This window comes from Lissotriton vulgaris, chromosome 6, assembly GCF_964263255.1.
Source record: "Lissotriton vulgaris chromosome 6, aLisVul1.2, whole genome shotgun sequence".
NCBI lineage: Eukaryota > Metazoa > Chordata > Amphibia > Caudata > Salamandridae > Lissotriton > Lissotriton vulgaris.
Window position 1 is genome coordinate 1,234,871,544 of NC_141694.1, and position 16,788 is coordinate 1,234,888,331.

The 16,788-nt window shown below is 48.0% G+C and overlaps 1 protein-coding gene across 1 annotated transcript in view; it reads right to left on the bottom strand.

Annotated features, from left to right (window-relative positions):
- Nucleotides 1-16,548, bottom strand: part of LOC147708676 (E3 ubiquitin ligase TRAF3IP2-like) — a 264,726-nt gene extending 248,178 nt beyond the window's left edge. Inside the window, exon 1 of the mRNA XM_086927333.1 lies at nucleotides 16,184-16,548. The gene's annotated coding sequence lies outside the window, so the exon portion shown is untranslated. The remainder of the gene's footprint in view (nucleotides 1-16,183) is intronic.
- Nucleotides 16,549-16,788: the final 240 nt, after the last annotated feature.

Sequence of the window (16,788 nt, forward strand, 5' to 3'; positions counted from 1 at the left end):
AATGGTGAATAGGTAGAGTGGTGGACTGGAGCTCTATGTACACTAGGGGCCATATGTATCAACATACCCTTTTGCGATTCCTTAATAGCGATTTTTAAGGAATCGCTATTTAGAAATCGCAAAATGGTGTGTATGAAGAAATTTGCTATTTTTAAGCGATTCCTTAAAATTCCTTAATTGCGATTAGCAAATTGCTAATCGCAATTAAGGAATAATTTCCTATTCATTTCTATGGGCCAGGAGGCCCATAGGAATGAATGGGAAATTATCCTCAATTTTCTAATCGCAAATTGAGAATAATTTCAAGGGTGCAGAGGTGTCTCAAGAACACCCTGCTGCACCCCTGAAAATGACATGTGTGCGCATATGGCGCACATACATGCCCTAAGGGCATGTATGAGCGTCACATGGCACCATTGGATTTTCAAAAAAATGCTTTTTTAAAAGAATTCGCAACTTACCACCAACTAGAAGTTGGTGGTAATTTGCGAATCCTTAAGGGCATTTTTGCCTGATTAAAGGTTTGGATTTTGAATAATGGTTGAAATTCTATGAGTATCAAAAGTGTGGGGCATGATAAACTCAGAGTGGGTGATTGGGTTTAAATAAAGTCGTAATGTGATATGGGCATACCACACTATGATGAAGAGGGTCACACAAGGTTGCCTTTTGAGTTGATGCATGGATGCAATGCAGGTACATAATTGGTTCAAGCTAGGTTAAAGGATTGGCTTTTGAATAATGGTTGCAAAACGAGTTTCAAAACTGTCGGGCATCATAAATTCAGGGTAGGTGACTGGGTTTAAATCAGGTCATGCTCTGTAAGGGGTGGTCTGTCGAAGTTTAATTGTCCTTTCAAGAAAAAGCAGGTACATAGGTTCTGCATTGCTCATGAAAATGGTCAGAAGTGCACTCATAGGAATGTAGTGTTGTATCTGGGAGATGGCTTGTCTGTGGAGAGGAAGTATGTTCTTGTATTAAGTTAATGAAAGATTATGAATTGTGTGGCGCAAATCATGGGCAATTGCTGAATCGCAGGCAATTGGTCTATCAATACGTGCAGAAGGATATTCATGCAATGGTTCTTTTCTGCACTGTTCAGATAATGCTTTTGTAGAGAGAGTAAACAGGCTTTTGAGAGATCGTATATCTCCCTTATATTTTGTTAGACTATGTTAGATAAATTTGACCTATGATCTGTTTACATTTTCCTATTTCTTATTTTGTTTGTTTTTATTCTTTTTAGTTTTATGAATGGAAGGGGGCGTGTTGTATTGTTTATGCCCTATGTTACTAGAATCTTTATGTTGGTTCCAATGTGTGTGTTCCAGACAGTGTCAGTTGGTGACTGGCCATTTTGGGATAATCACTCTAAGTTTGTGCCTGCAATAAACCTTGCTTATTGAAGCTTCTTGGCGAAACTCACCCCGGCTTGTAGACACACAGGCAGAGTCAAGGTGGATAACACAAACTGCCGTCCTGGTGGCAAGATGGCGGCTGGATGCCTCTAAAGTACAGTGAGAGGCGTTGGGGATCAGCTCTCCTGCTGGGGAGCGGGTGAACGCCCAGTGACCGGCTGAACCGATGAGTGCTCGAGCTGGGGCGAGGCTGCAGGGGTGAGAGAATCGGCCCAGTGGGAGAGCGACCACCTGCCTACCGCTGCCTCCTCCCAGCCCTCCAATTTGGGCCACCTAGACTATCAACATCAATGCTACAAGTGGACTAAGGGCACCGGACGATTGGCAGACTCCATCAACAGCAATCTCTGAGAGCGTCTGAAGCTGCCTGACTTCAAGATGGCAGCCGGGTGATTATGCCCAGGGCGTAGCAGCGCGAAGGATCCATGACTTGAGCAGAGAGGCTTGGAGTGTTAAGGCCAGCAAGGGAGCTCTGCAATAGCGGATAACACCTTAGCTGGGGTGAGGCAACAAGCGTGACTGGCATTTGGAATAGTGACCAAATGGGCACTGCGGTTCCCTTCCATCTCACCCATCAGAGCAGTGAGGGGGGCCCCTCCGGAGGCCAAGATGCTGCGATCGGGCCAAGGTAACAGGGCTGAATGAACAGAAGCCCCTGCGCTGGTGATCCCAACCACCTAAGTGATAACAGGCCTTAGAATTGACTGAACTACCATCCACAAGAGAGAGGGTGCCGTGATGGCCCCCTCTGGGAAGCTCTCTCCCCGCCAGACATGAATGGTCTCTAATGAGGCTCCCTTATTTCACCCCCCCTCCCCGAGATGACCCAATGCGGTGATTTAATTTGCACTAGACTTAGTGACTATGTGACCTCTAACTGGGGGATGGTCCCGCTTACTCCAGCTTTTTGGGTCCCCTTGAGGAATTTTCTTCCACTCCTGATCTTTCAGAACTGATCTGCTTCCAAGCCCCCTGTTTCTACTCCCCTCCCCCATTCCCTCTATCCTCTATTGGGGACTTGTTCTTCTATGTTTGACTATGCAACTATTATTCTTGTTATTCCTGACCGCAAAGTCCTGAGCAACGTGGCTGGTGCCCGGTGGAGCTGCTAGACAGCTATAAAGGAGATCGGTCCCTGGTTCACCCCCTCGGCCGTCACCTACCCAGCCGGACACTGGACACAGTTCTTCCCGTCTCCCCGCTGTGTCTCCTTCCTCCCCCTCCCTCCAAAGAAACATGTTTTATTTCCCTGTGTTTTACTATGCTCTTGTAACGGATGTAATTTGTAACTTGTACCTTAATGATCCTCATGTAAAGCGATCTGATACCTCCGGGTCTAGCCAGCACTATATAAAACTCTTCAAATAAATATATAAATAAGTTGCTTCTACATCTCTCAAGTTGTGGCATCCTTCACTGCAATTTCTAAAGGTGTGAACTCCGCTACAATTTCTTTGATATTACCACAAACATTGCCTCTAGCAAGCCCAAATGCATACAGTCTCTCCTGCCTTAAAGGCTACAGATAAGACTACCTTTACCGGTTCAAAACTGTATTATTGGCAAATTATAGACAACTTTTTTAGCTTTCTGATTTGATAAGGGGGGGCTGCTTTCATTCTGATGCCTGCATCTATTTTCTATCCCTGTACGATCCTGCCTATAAGTAAATAAATAATTGTATATCATGTTACTATAATCAAATGGTCGTGGACAATGTAAGGCCAAATAACAATAAAAAGAGAGACTGCCCAGCAGACTCAGGAGTGAATTTTTTCAAGAGCAATAAATTGAATATTTTCAGTGGAAATATGTGCAAGGGTGCGTTTTGCTTGTGGGTGGCATTTTTCATTAACTGTAGTGTCCTGCTGGAAACATCATGTGGCAGGCCTCCCTAGGGGCAGTGCTAACATCTACCCCACATTCAACCAACAAAGGTCTCACCAGTCAGGTGACCCTGCCAATAACAGAGCCGGTGGGCTGGTAGATGCCACAGAGATGCGTTTAACACGGCACGAAAATCGCCTGTTGATGGTGGTCTTGGGGTGTCTGACATCTATGTGTACTACCTGGAGGCACAGTTGGTGCCCATCAATGATTGGTTTACCGGACATTGGGATGATCCTGCCTACTAATTTGAACTTCACTTAGTGGGCTTTGAGGGCTTCCTTAGCCTACTTAATGGAGGCTGACTGTCCCCAATGACGCAATCATGTACTCTAGTGGCGGTACACTGCTGGAGAGCGGCCAGGCACCTTTTTCGTTGGGACCGAAGCTTGACAGGATTAACCCCCCTATGGCAGGGCATGTGGCTTCAACATCGTTCCTACCTTGAGGGCTTTAGCCCGTGGGACTGAATAGAAATGACATATCTAGGAGATATTTACAAAGGGAGTGCTTTGATGTCCTTTCAGGAATTGAAAAACGTCAGTGAGCTCTGGCTGCACACAGTTTTTCCGTTTTCTTCAGCTACATCATGCCCTGCAGTCACACCATTCCCAAGATACTCAACTCTCTGAAAATATCCCCCTTGAGGCCAAGCTTTTAATAGGATGCCTGGGGATGCGAGTCATAGCTACGGTCTAGCGCTCCCTAATTGTCCATGTCCCTGACGGCTTTGATTTCCTTTGGCAGAGCTGGGTGGGCTGGGTGGATGAGCTAGATGACGATGACAGGAGAGGCGCATGCCTGGCCCCTAGGGAATCAGCAATATACTCACACCTATGAATGGTCCAGGTAAATTCCTGCATGCAACCTATCTTACCAGCATCGTATGCAGCGGATGTTCCCTACAGCCCATGCGGCATGAAAAAGCTGCACACTCCCTCCGCCAACTTTTTCCATGTGGAATGGGTCTGCCCAGGACTACGATCCGTTTGGGATGGGGTGGGTAAGGAGATAGATCCTTCGGAGTTGCGGCTGCTAAACTCTGGAACAGTCTGCCCTTGGAGATTCGACAAATTGAGGAACTTCTCCCCTTTAGGAAACGTGTGAAAACCTGGTTGTTTCCCAAGGTTTAACCTGCTGGTTACTCCTGCCACTTCCCTCTATTTGCCACCCTCTGTGGTGCCCAGCGCCAGGATGCCTGTAAGGTGATAGTTGCGCTTTATAAATTTCCCAAATAAAATAAATAAATAAATTATGACATTTCTGGGATACCCAATTGATTTGGGAACCCGAACTGCTTTGCAGGGGCTTGTAAAGGAACTGGGGGCCATGCTCTGAAAGGATCCTTATCGGGGTGGCATGCCTGGTAGCTAAAAAGAACATTGCCCACCTATGGAGGCAACCTACACCCCCCTCATTCCAGCTGGGGTGAAAAGGTTTTGATTGGTGGGCGCAGAAAGAAGCATGGATATCCTCCTAAAGATGGTAAACTGTGGGGGAAGTGGTAGTCTTATTATGGATTATCATAATGAAGGGACTGGCCGCCACCGAGATCGTAACATGTATTGTTGTAGCTCAGCTCTTATTACTTGTAATGTTGGATGGTATTTTCTGCACAAACAAAATAAAATTGGTTCTAAAATAAAAATAAAAGGGGCCAGGGCACACGTGCTTGTGGCCAGTTATGCAACCACCCCACTAGTATCCACATGTGATGACTGTGGGGCCCACTATTTTACATTGGAGACAAGTGGGTCTGATCCCACCTGTGTAAGAGTACAGAACTTTCCTGTGGGGGAGGTCTAGATGGATTCCAAAGCACCCCGACCACGCTTCTAGAAGGGCAGCACCCAAAGTACTGAGGACATGGCATATCACGATAAGGCAAGGGGAAAGCCTACCCACTGGCGAGGATGGCAGTGTCCGCATTAGCACCTCTCCAGCCACCAACCTACCGGTAGCCAGCTCACCATGCCTACCGGTCCAGAACAGTCAGTAGTGGCCGGCCGCAGCCCTTCTTCCTTTCCAGGTAGGTACGCACCACGTCTGCCATGAGACAGAGCACCAAAAAAAAGATCATAAGTCCTGTGTTCCACCAACACAACTCGACACCAGTGAGGCAGTGGCAGACCATGAGCAGCATTCGTGCAGTCGTCAGCCTTGAGGTGAGCCCTACAGACAGAAAAGAGCACAAGGTAGAATGGGCATGGAGAACGCTGTGAGCCACTTGGTGGGCACTTGTCCCCGCCACAGAATGGAAAGGGGACTGTTTGCCTCCTGTGTCAACATTGGAGCACAGAGTCTCTCACTTTCCTAGACGTACGAGTGAATCTGATTGAAGGAAAAATTGAAACGGAAATGTTCCGAAAAAACACAGACAGAAACAACACGCTTCATTATTGTAGTTTCCACCAAGAATCTTTGAAAAGACATTTACCACTATCGCAAATGATGCGAGTAAAACGCATCACATCAAATCCTGAAAAAGCGAAAATCACCATCAGAGAAATGGGAGAGAGATTTCGCACAAGAGGTTACCCAGAACCCCTAATCCATGAAGCTGAACAAAAAGTTGAAGACATGCAAAGAAGAGATCTATTAACCATCAAACATAAACCTCAACAAGAAAGAATGACAGTGGTGTCCAAATACTCCACTGTGAGTTTCAACATTCAGAAAATTATCAGGAGTCATTGGAACATCCTCAAGGCAGAACCGGATTTTAAACAAACCTTCGAAAATCCTCCCATTTTTGCTTTTACCAGAAATAGAAACTGAAATGTTGAAATGCACTGCAATTGACCACAAACAATACCGTGGAACACGTCCTTGTTTACAATGCGGCAACTGCAATAACATTATAAGAGGGAACCAAATATTTCATCCAATGAAGGGTCACAAAATCAGATTGAAAGTTAATGCGACTTGTGACAGTTCCAATTTGATATACATGTTGAAGTGCCCATGTGGCAAAGTATACGTTGGAAAGACAGAACGTAAAATAAAAATCTGACTCAACGAACATAAGTCCAACATACGCACCAAAAACTTGAGATCTACAATAGCAACCCATTTTTTGGAAGCAAACCACAACATTTCCCAACTCCAATACGTGGTACTTGAAACCATTGAAAAAATTGAAGGCAGAGACAATAACCGCTTTCTCTTACAAAGAGAAAACTATTGGATCTATTTACTAAATTCCAGCAAACCTAATGGTCTCAATGACCGCATTGAATTTTTGTGTTATCTATAATCATGTATTTTGTAATAATTACCAATATGATCCTGCCTTTTATTGGAATGTAATTGTTGGCCGATCTGCATATACTAATATTTTTCTGCAACTGATCATGTATGTTTACGGTACTTTCTAGTGAAACTATTATACTCTAGCATTTTCATAATGTAAATAATACACACATCCCGTTGTTATGACACCACCATACCCACCGTAGATTGGTGGGGACCTGATCACGTGATCGGAACTTCACCCTATCAGGTTGCGTCTTACACGCAACTAAATATTCACGTCTTTTAACATATGATGTGAATGGCTGCCACCTCTTAGATCGTTTTCGCGCCAGACGCGAGCAAGAACCCGTTTGAAACACATAAGAAACGCTAACGTGTATACTAAGTAAGTAAAAATCCCCGGCAGCTAATCTATTCTTGTTATGAGTCCTAGATAGAACATAACAATTATTTCCATGCTTACCCTCTAGCTCCGAGTTCGAACAAGACATACAAGAATAACAGGTGAGATATCTTGATTCTGATTTAGTTTTGCATGCACGCACTCTAGGGGAGAGCACTAAGTTTTTTTCTGGGACAGTCACTTACATGACATGAAATGTATTTGTTGTTTTGAAGTATACAGTATATAATGCACAGTGATTTGAAAGGCTTCTTTTGTCTTTCTTCTAGCTATTGTCCCGGATGAAGGGCAAACAGCCCGAAATGCATCGGACTTAAATATGTGTTATTTCTACTTTAAACATCGCTCAATGAACTTTACAATTAAATAAGAGATGTTTTGAAACTTGAATTCACAAATACAGAATAAGACTTTATCTAAACAATACGTTGTATGAATTTTTCCTTTGAATCAATTTAAACTGACCTCAGAGTGGAGCGCCAGGGGATGCTTTCAATATTCATTGGTGGCACTTTTTCCATTATGACTGGGCGTCCATGACAAGAGACGCCTCCCGGCCTGCAAACCTCATAAACGCAAAAATTGTGTACCTACCCAGATCTACCTTTAATACTGAACTTTGCTGTGCGACTTTCCACCATTTCATTGTTCAACATTGGAGCACTGGCATTAACTCGCTGGTAGGAGAGAAGACGCACGTCATGCGCAAGAATCGCCAGCCTGAGGGCACAGCCCAGCAAAGAGCTGTGCCTACCCACCTCATATAATAAAAGTATCTGCAGCAGCAGAAATAGCTACCTGCCTCCAATGCTGTCACTGAAATTGAGGCAGACCGGCACAGGAGAAGGGGGGTAGACAAGCTGTAACAGGAGTTGAGGACACAGTGCACCCTCTAGAGGCCATCTGCCACAAGTCGAGGATACGATAAAGAATGGTTATCTCCCATGGCAACCCTGCTGCAGGTTGGTCCTTTAAAGTGCTGCGCCTCACCTGCCCGTTTGGCTCCTAAGCATCGGGGAAACAACGGTCCCTCACAAAAGCCTCCACGAAGCGAGAAGCTTGATGGCACTGACCTCATGAGGGTGAAGGGAAGGCTGTCCCAAGCCTCCTACACACCAAGCGCCTCCTACTACCCTGTGAAAAGGTGGCAGAGCACACTGCATGCCACCTGGTGACCGCCTGGCAGTACAGTTCGGATAGAGAGACACTGTTCTCATCCCACAGTACAAAGAGCAGCACACTGAAGGAACAACACAGTAGAATGAGTGAGCCTGCACACGCGCTGCCAGGACTGTGACAGATCATGCTTGGTGCCACTAGAGGGCTTGTGTGCCTAAGGATGCAATACAACCGCCAGAGAGGACTCCCAGGCCACTGCCACACTGCTAAATGGACGATGTCGTCAAGAAGAGACGGAAGGGTTGAGAAATCATACTACAACACACAAGGCAGAACTGGAGACGCAAAGACTGTACTTACCAGCATACCAGAGCTTCTGGAATAAAAGTGCCGGCTGCTGCTGCAAGTACTTTAAACATGACAAACGGCAGGATGCCTCAGGGGGATAGAGTTTGAACAACGACCATCAGAGGTCACCTAAGCTGCATGTCTCAGTGAAAAATACCTTTGCCTGCTCTTAGGGGAAGGAAGAGTCAGTCTCAGAGATCCGGAGCACAACCAGGCACTGCAAACCGCAAGAAGACCAACCCCGCAGAGGCAAGCACACCAGTGAGCAAAGTAGGGACACTACAAATGAGAGACAAGTGCCATGGGAGGATAGCAACATACTGGTGACTGTCAGCTAAGGCACCGAGGTAAAGCAAAGTGGCAAGGTCTGCAATGCCACCAGCAAAGACCAGACAGCTGCCCAGGCCACAAAACGACCCAAACTCAATGCCCCATAAGAAGAGAAGAAAACTGAAGGAGCCGAGCAGCATAAGTGAGAAGAGCGTTCTGACTCTACTTCCAGATAACAAAGAAGAGGAAGCATCCTAAAGAGGCACCCCGATCGTGAGGTGCAACCCACCAAGTGGCATCCACTGAAGAGACTATGTATCCCAGAGACACAACATTGGTCATACAAGCCTGCCAGATGAAAACAACCTCAGGCAGGAGAAGGCCAAAGTAAAATGAGGCTGGACAAGAAGGTGGAGAGACACACACTACGCCATAACTACGGGTTCACTAAACAACTGGCAACCCCATCTTACCAGCCATTCTGGTGCGTAATCAGTACAACCTATGGAGTATTGAACAACCAGAGTGTAGTCCAACACCATTATTATATGACAAAAAGGGAGTGAAAAAGAGGGTACTGCAGCGCTCACTCTGTATTACCATCAAAGTATCATTGGACAAAAACAATAAGTACAATAAACATGATAGATGAAGGTTCAGTCCACATTCATAAATAAGAACCCCTGTCAGAGGCTCCCTACAAGTCAATGTACATTCATCAGGCACATGTAAAAACTTAAATGTAATAGTTATAATAATGTAATCTTTAAATGTGGTTTCTTTAATCTTATTCTTAACAAGTTGTTTATTGTGATTCCAATGGCTCATTCTCATAAATCTGCACAGTAATTGCAGCCAAAACGTTTCGTCGCAATCACCGCTTCATCAGTACCCTGAAAGCACACTGTGGCACACCTCACTAACCAGGCCTGATGGCAGCGAAGCCTCAAGGTGCAAGTCATGTGCCACCCAGAGAAGTGACGCAGAACCACTGCTTCCTACTGCCCACAGTAGATGGTCCAGGAAGAGGGTCCACCATGGAGTAGGATGTCCAAGTACGTCCCAGAGGAGGTCATGTGGAACACCTGGCGTGACACCATAACAATCCAGAAAAGAAGAGTGTCGAGTAGAGGGTAGACCCTCTGGACAGAGGGCCAGTCACGCACATCTAACCATGAAGTGGGAGCTCCAAGAAGGTCCCTAAAGAGGGGACAAGCGACACATGGCTGGAAGCAACATACTGGAAAACAAGGGGGAGAGCAAGGGATGGTGTTCACCCGTGGTGAACGGAGAATACTCCTATTCCCCTGGTCAAGGACTTAGTAAAAAACAAATGGAGGAGTATCACCCGAAGTAAAGCTGAAGGTTTCCTAAAGGGGGTTTTCAATGATGAAAAGGAAGGATTCATCCTTTTGTAAGAAACCCCTCACTCACCAACCTAGTGGTGACATGCTTCATCATCGGGGTCCACCCTGGTGGCCTAGCGTCACCAGGGTGTGCTTCGACACCTGTAGTACAGTGGAGCAGGTTGTGAATGTAGGTGCAAAAATAAATGTTAAAAATTGTCCTGGTTTAACTTGAAAAAATGAATTTTTTGTTTTAAAGCAACTGGACAATGTTAAAAACAAGGGGCGAGATACTGGAAGGGGAGTTACGACCCAAGTATCTCTATATGTGTAGTTGTGGGTTGGTCAACATGTTTCTACCATGTGGGTTAGTACCCGGTATTCGTCAGGACCATGAACAAGGAGATGGACGGTGTGGGCCCCCTAAAAGGCACACCCTATCCTAAATCCTTTTGTACCTCTTAGCAAGATTGCCAGTGGTAAAATGCTCAAAGAATTGATGAGCATATGTGTTACGAAAAGCAAAAACGTATTTTAGTGCTTTCAAATGCTTCGGCGGGTAGGGGGTAGGCTCATCTCGCGGTACGACATATTAGTTTACCGGTGAAGAGTAAGGCCAATAACCTACTTCTACCTTCCGCTGCTCGGCTAGAGAGGCAACATAGCCCTAGAGAAAACAAGGGGAATTTGATCAGCAACTGCCCTGATCATCTCCAAACCGGAGCCCAGCACCCAAGGCAGGTGGCCAGACTACAGAAACAATCGACCACTGAGAGGCCCTGTTGGTCAGTCCCAAAGAAGGTGCACACTGCTCTATCCTGAAAAAGGACACGGGACATGAGCAATGAGAGATCTCGCCAGCATGAGAAGAAAGAGAAGGAAGTGTGACCTGTTGGTTCACACTGGGAAATCTGATGACCAATTAAGCCCTGAAGGAGGGAAGATTGAGAGTGGTCAGGACTGGAAGGCATGCTTGATAGGACTCAAGCTACTAACAGAGCACATCTATCTACACCACGAAGCCACCAAGGAAAAACAAGAATGCCCTGGCAACAGCCCAGCTGGAGAACCAAGAGTAAGCCACAAGTATGTGCAAACCGAGACTCTGCTCCAGGCCCAGCGGGAGATACGAGAGTAAGTTGCAAGCATGTGCCAACTGAGTGTCTACCCCATGCTTCCAGGTATAACCATCCAGACATTGTAAATGGCTGCCCAGAGACTTAGACTATCCAGACTGAAGGGTGCAGGTGCCTTCACAAAGAAAGAACGCAAGCACTTAGCCACCATCACTCTAAGTTGTTGAAGAACCAAGAAGAAAGGTCCGAGACCACTAAGGAAATGTGTTGCCAACTGTTATACAGGTTCACCATACAACTGGCAACCCCATCTTGCCAGCCCCTGTCTTGTGCGTAATCAGTACAACCTATGGAGCATCGAACAAGCATAGTGTTTTCCAACACCATTATTATATGACAAAAAGGGGGTGGAAAGGAGGCTACCGCAGCGCTCACTCGGGATTACCATCAAAGTATTATTGAACAAAGATAATAAGTATGGTGCACATGAGAGATGAATGTTCCCCCAACATTCATAAATAAGAACTCCTGTCAGAAGTTCCCTATAAGTCAACATACATTCATCTGGCATAAGTAAAAACGTATATGTAACAGTTATAGTAATGTAATCTTCAAACCCTTTACCCTATTGCAGGCAGGTCGCTCCCCACGCAGCACAGCTCCACCTGCTATGCCTGTGTCCCTTGTCTCGCTGCTGCTGCGAGTTCGAGGCCCTCCTTCCCCCGCAAGCTCTCTCCTGTGCCTCTTTCCTGGTGGCCAAGTGGGGAGCCATGAGTATCTGCCTGATAGCTCTGGTGCATTTTTCTCTGCCTGTTTTATTTGTCTGTCTTCTGTAATATTCTGTTATGCTGTTATTCAAAACGCTGTAGTCTGGATTTCTGCTTTGATTAAACTGCTGTAGTCCGTTTTCTGCTTGTACTCCCTATTGTACTCTTCTCTGCCTGTTCCCCCCCTTCCTCATAGCCCTCCTAGCGTTTCAGCCCTCTCCTTCCCGCCGCTGCGTCACCTGCGGCCACGCCCCATCGCTCGCCCATTCGTGCCCGCTCCCGCCTCCCAGCTGCTCCTCCCTCCCACCTCCCCTTCTTATGGCGGCCACGCAGCGGGCGCACCAAAGGCAAGACCGTCCGTGCCTGTACCGTACCCAGCATCAGATCTAATGGCCCCCGCGAGCACCACAACAACAGACGCCGCTACGACGCCAACACCCTCCACGCAATCAACGCAGGCAGATCCACCACCTGCTTCCAGGCCATGCCGAAGCGCAGCTATGAACCCGTCACCTGCCGAAACTGCAGCTTCACCAGCCAGCGTTCACCAGCACATCCTGCCCCTCCCCCCCCCCTTCCCCCCAAGGCAGGCCACAACCATCTCAGATGCATACTGCTCAACACCCCCTCCGTCCACAGGCACGCCGTCGAACTCTGGGACCTGCTCGACTCATCCTACCCGGATGTCGCTTTCCTGACGGAGACCTGGATGAACACCTCATTGGCACACGACGTTCCGATGTCCACAGAAATTACCTCAGATTCTCAATCAGCACCAAAGACACCTTCAGCACCGCCAAACACCTGCACTTCCAGATCCACATTGATCACAACACCACCCTCAGAGTAACCCTCATGTACAGACCCCCCGGACCCCAGCCACAGTTCAGCGACTCCATCTCAGAGGCCGTCAGCTCGCACGCCCTGGCCTCCACAGACTACATCCTCCTCGGAGACCTGAACTTCCACCTCGAGAACACCGATGACAGCAACTCTACCACACTGCTGGACAACCACGCCAACCTCGTCCTCAAACAGCTTGTCACGACACCCACCCACTCCGCCGGACACACGCTCGATCCCATTTTCTGTTCCAGCAGCCACGTCACCTTCAGCCACACCACCGAACTCCATTGGACGGACCACCGCTGCATCCACTTCTCCTGCGAGAAAACCACAGCACACAACCACCAGCAAAGAATTCCCCACCGCAACAAGGTCACCGAAGACTAGCTAATCACCTCCCTCACCCGAAACCCACCAACCGACCACACTGACACCGACACAGCCGCTCACAACCTCAGGCAATGGATCGAAGACTGCGCCAACACTCTCGCCCCAATCAAGAAACCCTCAAACAGACGCACCGACAGAACGTCCATCTGGTTCACCGCTGACCTCCAGGCATCCAAGCAAGCCTGCCGAAGACTAGAGAAGAAATGGTGCCACGAGCAAACACCAGACAACCACGCAGCCCTCGAGAACTGAAACCGCAGACACCACCAACTCATTTGAACCGCCAAAAGGACCTCCTTCATGGAACGCATCGACAACAACCCACACAACAGTAAAGAGCTCTTCAACATCGTGAAGGAACTCGCCAACCCCAGCTCCAGCTCCAACGAAATCCCGCCACCACAAGACCTCAGCTACTCTCTAGCCACCTTCTTCCACCACAAGATCGCAGACATCCATCACAGCTTCAATCCCTAGCCCCCTCCCCCCCCCCGCCAGCCGCCAACACCATGGATTCACCAACCCCCAGTCACACTGGCCACCTGATTTCCTGGAACCACATCAACGACGAAGACACCATCAAGACAATGAACACCATCCACTCCGGCTCACCATCAGACCCCTGCCCCCACCACATCGTCAACAAAGCAAGCTCCATCATCGCACCCCAACTCCGGAAAATCTTCAAAAGCTCATTCGAGACCTTCACCTTCTCGGAAAGCTGGAAACACGCAGAGATCAAAGCCCTACTGAAGAAACCCAAGGCAGACCCAAAGGACCTCAAGAACTTCCGGCACATCTCCCTGCTCCCGTTTCCGGCGAAAGTCATTGAGAAGATCGTCAACAGACAACTGACTCAATTCCTCGAAGAGAACAACACCTTGTACTCGTCCCAATCCAGATTCCGCAGCAACCACAGCACCTAAACCGCCCTCATCACCGCCAACGACGACATCAGGACCCTGCTGGACAACGGCGAAACCGTGGCCCTCATCCTCCTGGAGCTCTCGCCGCCTTCGACACAGTCTGCCACCACACCCTACGCACACACTTCCACATCGCAGGGATCCGCGACAAAGCCCTGGATTGGATCACCTCCTTCCCCGCTGACCGAACCCAGAGAGTCCGTCTCCCCCCATTCCGATCCGAAGCCACCAAGATCACCTGCGGCGTATTCCTAGGCTCATCCCTCAGCCCGACCCTCTTCAACGTCTACATGACCCCACTTGCCAACATCGTCCCATCACACAACCTCAACATCATCTCATCTCATACGCCAATGACACCCAGCTGATCCTCTCCTTCACCAAAGGCCACCGCCAAAACCAACTTCCACGAAGGAATGAAGGCCGTTGCTAAATGGATGAAGAGCAGTTGCCTGAAACTAAACTCAGACAACATGAAGGACCTCATCCCCGGCTCTACCCCCCTCCGCCTGGGACGACTCATGGTGGCCGGCCTCGCTGGGAACTGCGCCGAAACCCACCGACCACGCACGCAACCTGGGGTTCATCCTGGACTCATCTCTATCAATGACCTAGCAAGTCAACGCCGTCTCCTCCTCCTGCTTCAACACCCTTCATATGCTTCGCAAGATCTACAGATGGAACGCCCTCTACACGGGAACCACGGCCAAACTCCGGTAGAAACTCCAATGCATACAGAACGCCTCCGCACGCCTCATTCTCGACATCCCCCGCCACAGTCACATCACTGCCCACCTGAGGGACCTGCACTGGGTCCCCATCAACAAGAGGATAACCTTCAAGCTCCGCACCCATGCTCACAAGGCACTCCACGACGCCGGAGCAGCATACCTCAACAAGCGACTCACCTTCTACACCCCCAACCACCAGCTCCGCCCCGCAGACCTCGCCCTTGCCACGTCCCACGCATCCACCCAACGACCACATGTGGCAGATCCTTCTCCCATCTCGCCGCCAGGACATGGAACACCCACCTCATCCACCTGCGACAGACCCAGGACCTGCTGACCTTCAGGAGACTTCTCAAGACCTGGTTGTTCAAACAGTTGCAGCTTCCCCCCCCCCACCCCGCCCCCCCAGTGCCTTGAGACCCTCACGGGTGAGAAGCGCGCTCTACAAATATTTGATTATTTGATTGAATGTGGTTTCTTCAGTCTTAACAAGTTGTTTATTGTGATTCCAATGGCTCTTTTGCATAAATTTGCACAGTAATTGCAGCCAACACTTGTTTCGTCGCAATCACAGCTTCATCAGGGCTACAAATATCACAAAAAATACCAGAAAATAATCATCTCATCTAAAATAAATTGTAATAAAATAAAATAAGGCACTGACAACCACCACCAGTGACTTAGATGTGCAACGTGTCTGGCAAGCCGGTACTTTACTACTACTAAATGCCTTCTGCTTCTGTGAATACCAAAAGTAGTAAATTTAGGATTTTATCTCAGATTAGTACTGTGAATCGGCCCCCTTGTTTTTTTCGATAGTACAATGTCCAGAAATGCTTTAAATGTACCCAACAGAAATCATGTACAACTGGTGAAATTATGTTTCTAGCAGGAAATGTGGGTTATTTCACTTCCCTACTCTATGCTTTCAGTGCTGAAAAAAATGCTGATCGCCATGCACAAGTCACTGTTTGAAATCAGTGTACACAGAGCGCAGTACACTGTCCAGCTCTCAGTTCTGGTAAGCCACCGCGGAGCCTGCAGAGCAAGTCATGTTGCGCAACTAGTACTCCCTTCCGTAGCACTCCAGTATTCAGAATATTGTCTTAGACGTAAAGGACGACAAACACACATTTCAACTCCCCCCTGCCGTACTCCGAGCAGAAAGAATGGCGACCTAGTTAGAGGCAAGCAGAGAAAGGTAAGAAGAAGCACGACCAACTCCAGGCTTCAAACTCAGCAATGCTTACAAAAACGGCCGGGATATGACAGGTAGAAAAACGTCGTTGAAACGCAGCGATAAATTATTGTATGCGCTGGACAATTAAAAAAAAATGAACGCGACAACGAACAACGCCATGACAGGTGAAAGTAAGAGTCCTTCTTACTCAGGTGACTTACCTCTAGAAGCAAGGTACTGAAGCCGTAAGAAGCACGGATTTAGATAGCCCCTGTGACAGATGAGGTCACCCGTCTCTCGGTGCGTAGCTCGTTGCTTCCGCGCTCCTTTGGCCAACTACGTCAAGGTGTACAGGAAGTGACCCGGTTCTGCAAGTGCGACACGACAGCAGCGCAACTGTAACTACGAAGCAGCTGCATGCAGACGGACTTGTCCCTGCCCCTCCCTGCTCTCTGCCCCGGGCAAGAGGGAGTGAACCAGGAAGAGAGAGGTCTCCTCGGCTGGCTGGGCTGGAAGCATCCACGCTTTCGCTGCAGGAAGTGGCGCACGATGAATTCTGGTAAAGTGTTCTCACAGCGCACTGTATACAAAGCAGGGAAATCCCCGACTTTTAAAGCCAGTGCACAATTCAAATTACGTCACTCTTAATTTACACAGAAACCGAGGCAGTTGATGGGAAGGCAAGTCCTCTGAATCTCGTTTGTTGTGGACTTACCAGTGTAAACAAACAGGTTCTCATGACCCTGAATGGACCTTGAGTTAGCCGAGATGACTTGCTATTATGTATAGAGTTCTGCAGTTTCCTATGTGAGTAACTGATGATTCA